Source organism: Eurosta solidaginis, chromosome 1, assembly GCF_040869045.1.
Source record: "Eurosta solidaginis isolate ZX-2024a chromosome 1, ASM4086904v1, whole genome shotgun sequence".
In the NCBI taxonomy this organism is placed as follows: Eukaryota; Metazoa; Arthropoda; class Insecta; order Diptera; family Tephritidae; genus Eurosta; species Eurosta solidaginis.
Window position 1 is genome coordinate 387,797,614 of NC_090319.1, and position 9,508 is coordinate 387,807,121.

Sequence of the window (9,508 nt, forward strand, 5' to 3'; positions counted from 1 at the left end):
GGTAGCGTGCTCCGCCTACCACACCGTATGCCCTGGGTTCGCACCCCGGGCAAAGCAACATCAAAATTAAAAAAAAAAAGTTTTTCAATTAGAAGAAAATTTTTCTAAGCGGAGTCGCCCCTCGGTAGTGTTTGGCAAGCGCTCCGAGTGTATTTCTGCCATGAAAAGCTCTCAGTGAAAACTCATCTGCCTTGCAGATGCCGCTCGGAGTCGGCATAAAACATGTAGGTCCCGTCCGGCCAATTTGTAGGGAAAACTCAAGAGGACCACGATGCAAATTGGAAGACAAGCTCGGCCTTAGATCTCTTCGGAGGTTATCGCGCCTTACGTTTACTTTTTTTAAGTTAATGACATGCGGAATATGATAACATACCAGAACTTAAAGGTTTTCAAATATGATTTCATATAAATTGGGCTAGATAGGTTCGTACATACTTTTACATACATAGGATGTTAGTGTTTTCTTAGATAGTACAACAAGAGATTATTATAATAAGAACGTTATTTTATTAAAAGCAACCAATTACACGCAAATATATCCGTACCTCCTGAAAGGACGGGTACCGGTGCGTATACGTAACATTTATTATTAATATTTAGTATCAGAGAGTTACATATATACAGAGAATCAAATATGAAAATTAATATAATGTTTTACAAAATATTTATTTCAATATGCATTTCTATTTACGGGGGTGCATCGTTACGTGAACTCCTTGTGCTTCATGAGATAGCAGAGATGTTATTATTATTAAAGCTGTAAATACAATTTGCTGTAGAATTTTATATATAAAACTAGAAGACCCGGCAGACGTTGTTCTGCCCTAAGTTTGGCCTATCTGCATACATTTTAATAAGCTTTTTCCGTCTGACTCTGCAGTCTGCGGGCCCCCTCAGAAACCCCGGGCCCGGGGCTAACCCCCCCCCCCCCCCACCCACCTTCTCGGCGGGCCTGGTGATGTGCTATACTTGATATCATTCGCTATAATATTTTTTATTGATAAGCACGTTGTTCAATTAAACACCAACCAATTACACGGAAGTATATCCGCACCACCTGAAAATGTGAGTGCCGGTGCGTGTACGTACCATTTTATTATTACGTATAAACAAATAAAAAATTTGCAATAAAATAATATTGTGACTATAAACTGAGATATAGCCTATCCTATATTTCAAATTACATCGAACTACATACGGGGTGCAAAACAAGTTCAAAATCGGTTCAGTAGTTTAGGAGTCCATCGAGAACAAACATAGTGACACGTGATTTTTATATACTAAGATTAATTCTTGGCTTATTTATTTATTCCCTGTATTTGCGGTTGAAATCAACACATATCGTGATATATTACGTATACGTAACTCAAATAAAAAAACTAACTGAAGTGTGTAAAAGAAGATAAAGGTACTTATAATACAAAATAAAGAAATAAGGCTTCACAATAAAATTTTCTCGTTTACGGCGCGTTAAAACAATTGCCTTTACCCACGCCCCCAAAAGAACTTTGCCTTGGTTCCAACTCGTTTTGTTGCTATACAATCGACACTTTACAGTTCATAGTCTGCTAATTAATCAAATCCAACATTCACATTTGTCAGCAAAACTTAAATCCGCAGCTAAGCTTCGAACGAACTAGCTAATTAGGCTGCCGCGTCGCAATAAATATGCTTAAAGCTATTTTGCTGCTTACTAAGCATTTTATCAGCATTTTCAGCAATTATTTCTTCCTTCATTATTCTTTCTTCTTTTTCATTATTGTTCTTTATTTTGACTTAGATAGCAGATACACAGATCACATATGTACTAACTCGTGTGCTAATGTATAAGTATGTGCACACCCACCCACACATGTACAAGTAGCCCCAAAGTAGTTATTCCCGGTAATTGTAGCAAGTGCAATCGATAGCATTTGTTAAATAATTGCATTGTTCTACTTTTCAGTTCAACACCACACTCAATATGTTGGCAAAAGGGGTTGCTAACCGCGTAGGGGAAAGTGAGTTGTAGTGGAATCTGTGGTAACGAAACTATTTTCAAACGTTTTACAACTTAAAAATAAATTTAAAACTTTGTTACTTGTTTTTATATAGCGTTGCTTGCATTCTAGCTAGGTATGTGCCATATCGTACTTTTAGGTACATTTATATAGGAGACTAACAAAAGTTCGCTTAACTGACCGGTAAAATTCTTCTTTCTCGAAACCAAATTTGACAAGGAATGACGGAAAATCGTTCCAATATACATCATTTATCCACCCTGTCGGGAAATCAACAAAATAAATCCTTTTTCACATATTCGGATATCCGGACAGTTCTCTGAAACATTTCCAAATTTTATTTATTCTTTCTTATTTCTTTTCTTGCCATTTTTCTTCATTTTAGTTCATTCTGCACAATAAAGAACTTTTTTCGACATTTTTTTGAAACCGGTTACTTTTTTTGGAACCAGCTGCTGTTTTTTAACAAGTTACTGTTTTGAAACCTGAAAAGTTATTTAGCCCGTGACTTTTTAGAACTACGGAACTGATTACATATTTAATAAGTGACTTTTATTAGACCATAGAACCGTTACTTATTACCAAGCAGTCACTTTTTTGGAACCGGGAACTTTTTTTGGAACCTAACAGCTCGTTGGTCCGGTAATTATTTGGAACCAGTGACTTTTTTGGCACCTGCGACTTTTTGGGACTAATGAGTTTTTTGGAACCGGTTACTCACTTTGAAGCATTTTATTATTTTGGAAGTGCTGATTTTTGTGGAACCGTTTAGTTTTTTGAAACAACAGTCTTTTTTGTAACCGGTTACTTGCTCGGAAACACTTTCTTTTTCAAAACCGTCCAGTTTGTTTAGACTTTTCCACCACCAAGAGTTTTGTTCAAATTGCTGAATAGGTCATCTTCATATTGATTTAGAAAAAATCTGTGAGCTTCTTTTTAAATCCTTGAATGTCATTATGCAAATTTCTATATTTGTATACAGGCTATTAAAATTCGTAATATAGTCACTACATTCACATTCACTTCGTTGGGAATAATTCGTAGAGTCGATTGTAGCTCATTGTCAACGTTTGAGTTATGCAGGGTCACAGCGACCCCCATAATTTCGAAATGTTTCTAAGCACTTATGGCGCAACCGTTCATTTGGTAAATAATTACATTTTACATTCGGTGGTGCTGCAACTTTAAATAACTTTTTAAGTTTTGATAAAACTTGAGAAACAACAAACAAAAAACTTTAAATGAGCTGAATTTGAAATTTTTATAATTTCAATTCAAATAAACAAAAACCAAAAACGAAAAACGAATCCCACTCCCGGAAGAAAAGGCTTTGAAGAGATTTACAAAGTATAATCGAAACAGCTGTCGCCTTGTCCGTCCTGATGTCACGTAGTTCAAATTTTTGCCAAATTATTAAATAAAAAAAACCAAAAACTTTACTGTAAATTTTATATGTTGATCCAAAGGATTCAGGAGTACTAAAGTCGATGTCGTTGTGTATCATCAGCATAAATATAGGACTATTCGCTTGGATGTCGGTGTTGCATCGGGATAGGTTCGAATATCTAGATTATCTATTACAAGTGTAATGATTATATTGAGTTTACTTTGCGAGGTGATTTTCGCACATCGGCGTAAATTTATGGACTGTATTGAGACTTTGCCGGGATCATGTCAGAAACATTTAGCGCTCAATTCGGCATAATATTGGAACTAAGTAAAAAATAAATTGGGATTATTTGCGAATTTATTTTTGCAGGAATATTTTAAAAATAATTTTTGGTTTGCTCCGAGATCATTGGAAAACCATGTATAGTTATTAAGGGTCCATTTCGGGACTACTTAAAGTTTGATTTCGTTATTGTTTTGTATTTATATCTTGATAATTCCTCAGCTATTTACGGTATATTTTGTGAATTATATCCGAAAATATACCCAAATTGTTTAAGGAATATTTTCTAACTATTTTAGAACTTCTTATGGATCTATTTTCTTATTACTTGGGTCTTATATCGTGATTGCTACGTTAACTTTGGTGTTAATTTCAGAGCAATTATTAAAAAAAACTTAACGCGCTTTACCTCCGAGATTATTTAGGCCGAGTTTCTCCTCCAATTTGCGTCGTCCTCCTTTTAAATTTGTTCCTACTAATTGGCGGAACGGGATCCTCATGCTTTTGTGCCAACTACGAACGGCATCTGCAAGGCAGACGAATTTTTACTGAGACGCTTTTCATGGCAGAAAAATATTTGGAGTGTTTGTCAAATCACTTCCAAGGATTATTAGGAAATTTTTTTTGTAATTGAAAAAACTTTTTTTGTATGAATGGTGGTTTTATATAAGATTTTTTTAAGAATTAATGAGCTTAACACTGGTAAATAGTAATTATTGTTCAATTATTATTTTGTTTTATTGGGAAAAACTGAAAAGAAGGAAACATTTACTGGCATATTGCGTTGGTACCATTTCGCAATCAACAGGTTTCACCGGGGATCGAACCACGGTCAAACTGCTGAAATTACGATCCCCTAACCATTGAGCTATTGTGTTGTATTTGCTTTCTTTGCCAATTTCAAAATTTTGATGTTACTTTGCCTGGAAGTTGAACCCGGAACCCATGGTGTAGTAGGCGGTCGCCGTTAGTTATTTCTTCCACAAAATTTCAGGATGAATTCTGGACGTCTTAATGATCTTATTTCGGTTGGGAAACAGTTACAAATCAAGTCGGAACAATTTTGAGACAACAACATTCTCTCTTTCTTTTTTGTTCATTGGTTGATTTCTGTTAAAAAACTGATTTTGTTACCGTACCTTCTCTTGTTCTAAAATCGACTGTTTTTAAAGAAAGTTGGTAGTTTTGATTGGGTTTTATACATAATCTCTTGGCATCAGTCTTTCCGTCATAAGCAGGGCTTAATGCATATGACGGGAAATTGTCTTTATGCATTCCTGTTGTGCAGATTATTAAGTGATCTGCATACGCTTGCGTTTCAAATCCATAGTTACCCAGCAGTTGAAGAACGCCAGCTGTGAACTGAGCCCGCAAGAGTAAAGAGAGCAAATTTTGAGTTTCTCATCAGAGCAACTTCTATTGACCGCAATCAACTTAGTTTTATGTCTTAGCTCCACACCTATTTCCTGTTTTTGAATAGACTTAAAGCTTTCTAAGAGAAACTAAAATAAGTAACGTGAATCATTTTCTAGACTTGTTTCAAAAACGCCCTATCTCAGAATCATTTTTTAATAATGCCCTATCTCTGGCACGAATAAATTTTTTTTAAATTATTTTAATCGCAACATATAAAAATTTAATCCATACATTTATCCCGCAATTTTGCATATACACAGCACACACACACACACACACACACACACACACACACGCACACACACACACACACAAGCATACATGGCATATGAAATTGTCGGCAAAGTGCTTTTATTGCCTGCCGCATCGTGTGTAATACAATTTCATACTACGATCATAATATGGGCAAAATATGAGTCAACTTACACGCACACATGCATGCAGTCTTTAAGTAAAATTATTGTTGTTGTACCACTGCAATGTAATTACATTTGCGCTGTGCTATTTCGCAGACGTTACGAGCGCCACATAAAATACATAAGTAAATACAGCCATACATGAGAACATATAAATTTATATATCCTTAGCAAGTTTCCACTACCGTCTCTATAGTAAAATCTTGCTTGACGAAACTTTCAACTCTCATAGCGCAAAGTGCTGACTACGCTACGTAGTTGCTTGATGTTTGCTGCTTTATTGCATACTTTATTGTTATTTTAGTTATTGTTGTTGGCTTGTATGCAATTTTCATTAAAAATGTCACTCAATAAATATGACAAACGCGCGCTACATACCATGGACACGCAAACATAGAATCTAGGCGAAATATTCATCACCATGGCGAGCCAGGAGAAGCAGCGAATGCAGGGTGTGGCACAATTACGTTCGAAGTAGATAAAACTAAAAGATATCAAAAAAACCACTTTCAACGCATTTCTAAGCTGTGTTTCTCATTGTCTACCAAAGTAAAAAAATTGCAGAGAAGTTGTTGCAGCTGCAAGCAATTTTTTTCCTCTCCAATATCACAATTTTCTTAGCTTTTGTTAAGGCTCCATTACTGATACTTAGCATAGATTTGACTTGGCTTGCGAACTGTCACTTACAGTTCTGTTAAATTAACATTGCATGTTACTGATTACTCAAAACTTAACTTTACTTAGAAGTCTGTTGAATTTTGATTTTCTATGTAAGTTCTAAGTGACGTTTACATTTTGAGATGCCATTTGTTTGTTTCCATTTCATTTTGACATTTGGTCATACAAATTGACATTTATTTAAAAATAAATTTCAACGCTGATTATGATGCCAGGTTGTATGCGCCAAGTGGAGTATAATCGTGGCTAAGTTGCCAAGTTTACGCCAAGTCAAGTCAAGTCTATGCTAAGTATCAGTAATGGAAGCTTTAGTTACAAACAATTGAAAGAGAAAAGTTGAGAGACTGTGTCACGCCTTGACAGCTGTTTGCGGCTGTCATTTTAAACTAACTGCAATATCGCAGGATTGCTGGTGATGTTTGCGCACGAAAATGTATTGCTAAACTTTTTGACCGTAATTTTTCAAGTTCGTAGCAATGCAGAAGCAGCAGCACTTTGGCCGTGTCACATTTTGGGTTGCAGCAAACAGCTCATTTGGCTACGCACTTTTGGCAGAATGAAGTTTACTTTAAATTAAGTGGAAAATTTATTGGATACGATTTATGTATGCATATGTTTGTTTGTATATTTGCATAATTTGCTGTGATAAAACACTGTCATACTACCTACGCAATATTTTTGAAAAAGAGGATTTTTGTCATATCTTCCTCAATTTATCAGATTGAAGCTTCAATCTTCACCATATATTTTCTTATATTGCACATATTGTTGTCTGAGAAAATGGATGAGATTGGTCAAATATATAGTATATATCCCCCACAACCGATTGTTCAGATAAGAAACTTTTAATAATTACTGCTCTATTTTAAGCAGGGGCTGAAACTGTTATTCCTTTCATAATATAAGTCCTTGCAAAACTATTAACTTTGGACTTTAAATATATTTGGATCAAGATAAAAATTATTTCCGGATTTTTGTTTTTTGAGTCCGATAGAACTAGTTAAACTCGAACTTTTAAAAATAAAAGTCCCGAAATAAAAGTTAACGTTTTTAACGTTAACGAAAGCTTTTCGTTTCGGTTAAAAACGAGATACAATTTATCTTGATAATTTCTTTATCGATAATATTTCGAAGTGTTTCAACGGAAACGGTGGAAATTTTTTGATAAACGATTAGCTTAACGTTAAGGTGCATCCCTGTTATACAGTACGAATGTGAAATAATGTAGGTATCAAGTGTTCTGATTAAAATATAAAATTATTGTTTGTTACATTATATGTTTTTATTTTTGTTGTTAGTTCGCCCTTGCAGACGATTACCGATGTGTAATCGAAATATATTGGCACAAAATATAAACACCGTGTTTTTATTTATGTGACCTCGAGCCATCAAGTAAAAAGGTGAAACTAATTTATTCTATATTAAGTGTACTTACCACTTACTTAATTCAAGCCTACTGAGAGATATTGAGAGTTTGTGAAGGCATGTCGATATTTAAATCTTTTTCACTCAGCACAAGAAATATTTTAACGGGAAGGCAGAAATACTCCGTGAAGGCGATAACTTTATAGATGTACAACGATTGCGAGTAAAAGAATTTTAATTTTGTGATTTTCCGGTCAATTTATTTTTAACATTTACTAATGTTTACTTAGGCTCTTTTGACCATTAGCGTTTGGTGCAAATAAAAACAAACTTATTTCACCATTCCAACCCGACGTTTCGCTAGTCTCTCTAGCTTTTTCAAGGGCGATCTGTGTATTTTAATAACAAAAAGCAATACAGTAATATAAAAACAGAAAAGGCATAAGTGCGTAACATTTCAATATTAGTAATCACAGTATTGCATACAAACAAATATCACAAAACAAGAGGCAAAAAACACTTTGAATAATATAACACGATTTATATAGAAAACTCACATAATTGGACTATTTAAACAAATTTGTTAGAACTAAAAATATTTTCGGTACCATTCCATAGTGGTATCATTGTCATACTAAAACGAATTAATGTTAGAGACAGAGGGTGTAGGCAGCAGCAACGTCATCTGTATCTTCCTTTTTGTTTATTGTCTTGTCTCTTCTTTGCAATATTCGCAGGCTTTCTAATGTGTACCTGGCTTTTCCTTGTTTATTTTTGTCTATGATTCTTGTGTTTTAGTCGTCAGAGCCTCGGCTGTTAAAGAAACAGAATTCGCCACGCTGGCAACCCCTTGAGAGAGTTGCGCTACACAATCCCTTGAATCAATTAGGTAATTTAGCCGCCTCTTACGATAGGCATACTTGTCGCGGGTATATTATATGCCCCCTAACCCACTGGGGAGAGCATTGCTCGATATGTTTGCCGGTTTTTGGAAGCTGAAAGCTATGAAAACTTGCATCAATTTATTTTTAATTTAATTTCTTCACAAAAGATGCGGAAATTTTATGTCTACAGCGGCGAATAGAAAAGTAGCGGTGGCAATTTTTTTTTAATTTTGCCAACCAAACTCCTTTTATTTGAATTTCGTAGTACGAAAAAATACGCAAAAATTTTCCGAAAAAGTTGATCTTTTTATTTATTTTAGTCTTAAAGATTATAAGTCTTTATGTAAACTCGTATCGATCTCTGGCAATTTGATGTACATGTGTATGTACATAAATACCTTAGTCTGACATATTTCAAAGTTTGATTGGAAATATTTTAGAAAGCTACATATATAAAATATAAGGGATGTAAATTGATTTACTTTGCAAATATAAGAATTTATCGCGGGCGAACAGAAAACCTTTCGTTATCCTTTGGATGAAGCCATTTTCATTCATATGATTTAACTTATGGCAAATAATATCCAGATAATAGCTTTTTATTCACCTTTTCTTCGATTTTACGTTTTTGCCTTTTTTCAGTCTATATCTCACGTTTCCGTACTCTTGAGCTTCCTCATTGTCTTCTGTTTTTTCTCTTTTGTTACAGTTTTGTTTTTATTTTCCCCTATCGTTGCATGACCCTCGAAACATCACGTCTGCAAAACACAGCTTAGCGATTTTATGAGACATCTGTCAACATTTCGAACAATAACTATAGACGAGTATACCTTTCTAGTTAACATTTAATGGATTATAGAAAAGGTATTCCGAACGTGTCTGCCCCATGTTGGTAAAGGAATAATAAAAAATAACGTTTTAAAAATATTCAGGTTAATGCGTATGAATATTTAAGCATCTCAAAGTCTCGATTATTGCTGTGCATACATAAACATTTTCGCTTCTTACACTTAATACTAAAGGCAAATATTCTAACGCACTTACGTCATTAATCATTCACTAAACGATGCAAATATG

General features: G+C 34.5%; 2 protein-coding genes across 23 annotated transcripts in view; both read left to right on the forward strand.

Moving 5' to 3' along the window:
- The window catches only part of LOC137238441 (guanylate kinase), a 202,642-nt gene that overhangs the window by 173,571 nt on the left and 19,563 nt on the right, over window positions 1–9,508 (forward strand). The window lies entirely within an intron of this gene.
- Window positions 1–9,508, forward strand: part of kmr (kramer) — a 302,338-nt gene that overhangs the window by 173,569 nt on the left and 119,261 nt on the right. The gene's annotated exons all lie outside the window — the stretch shown is intronic.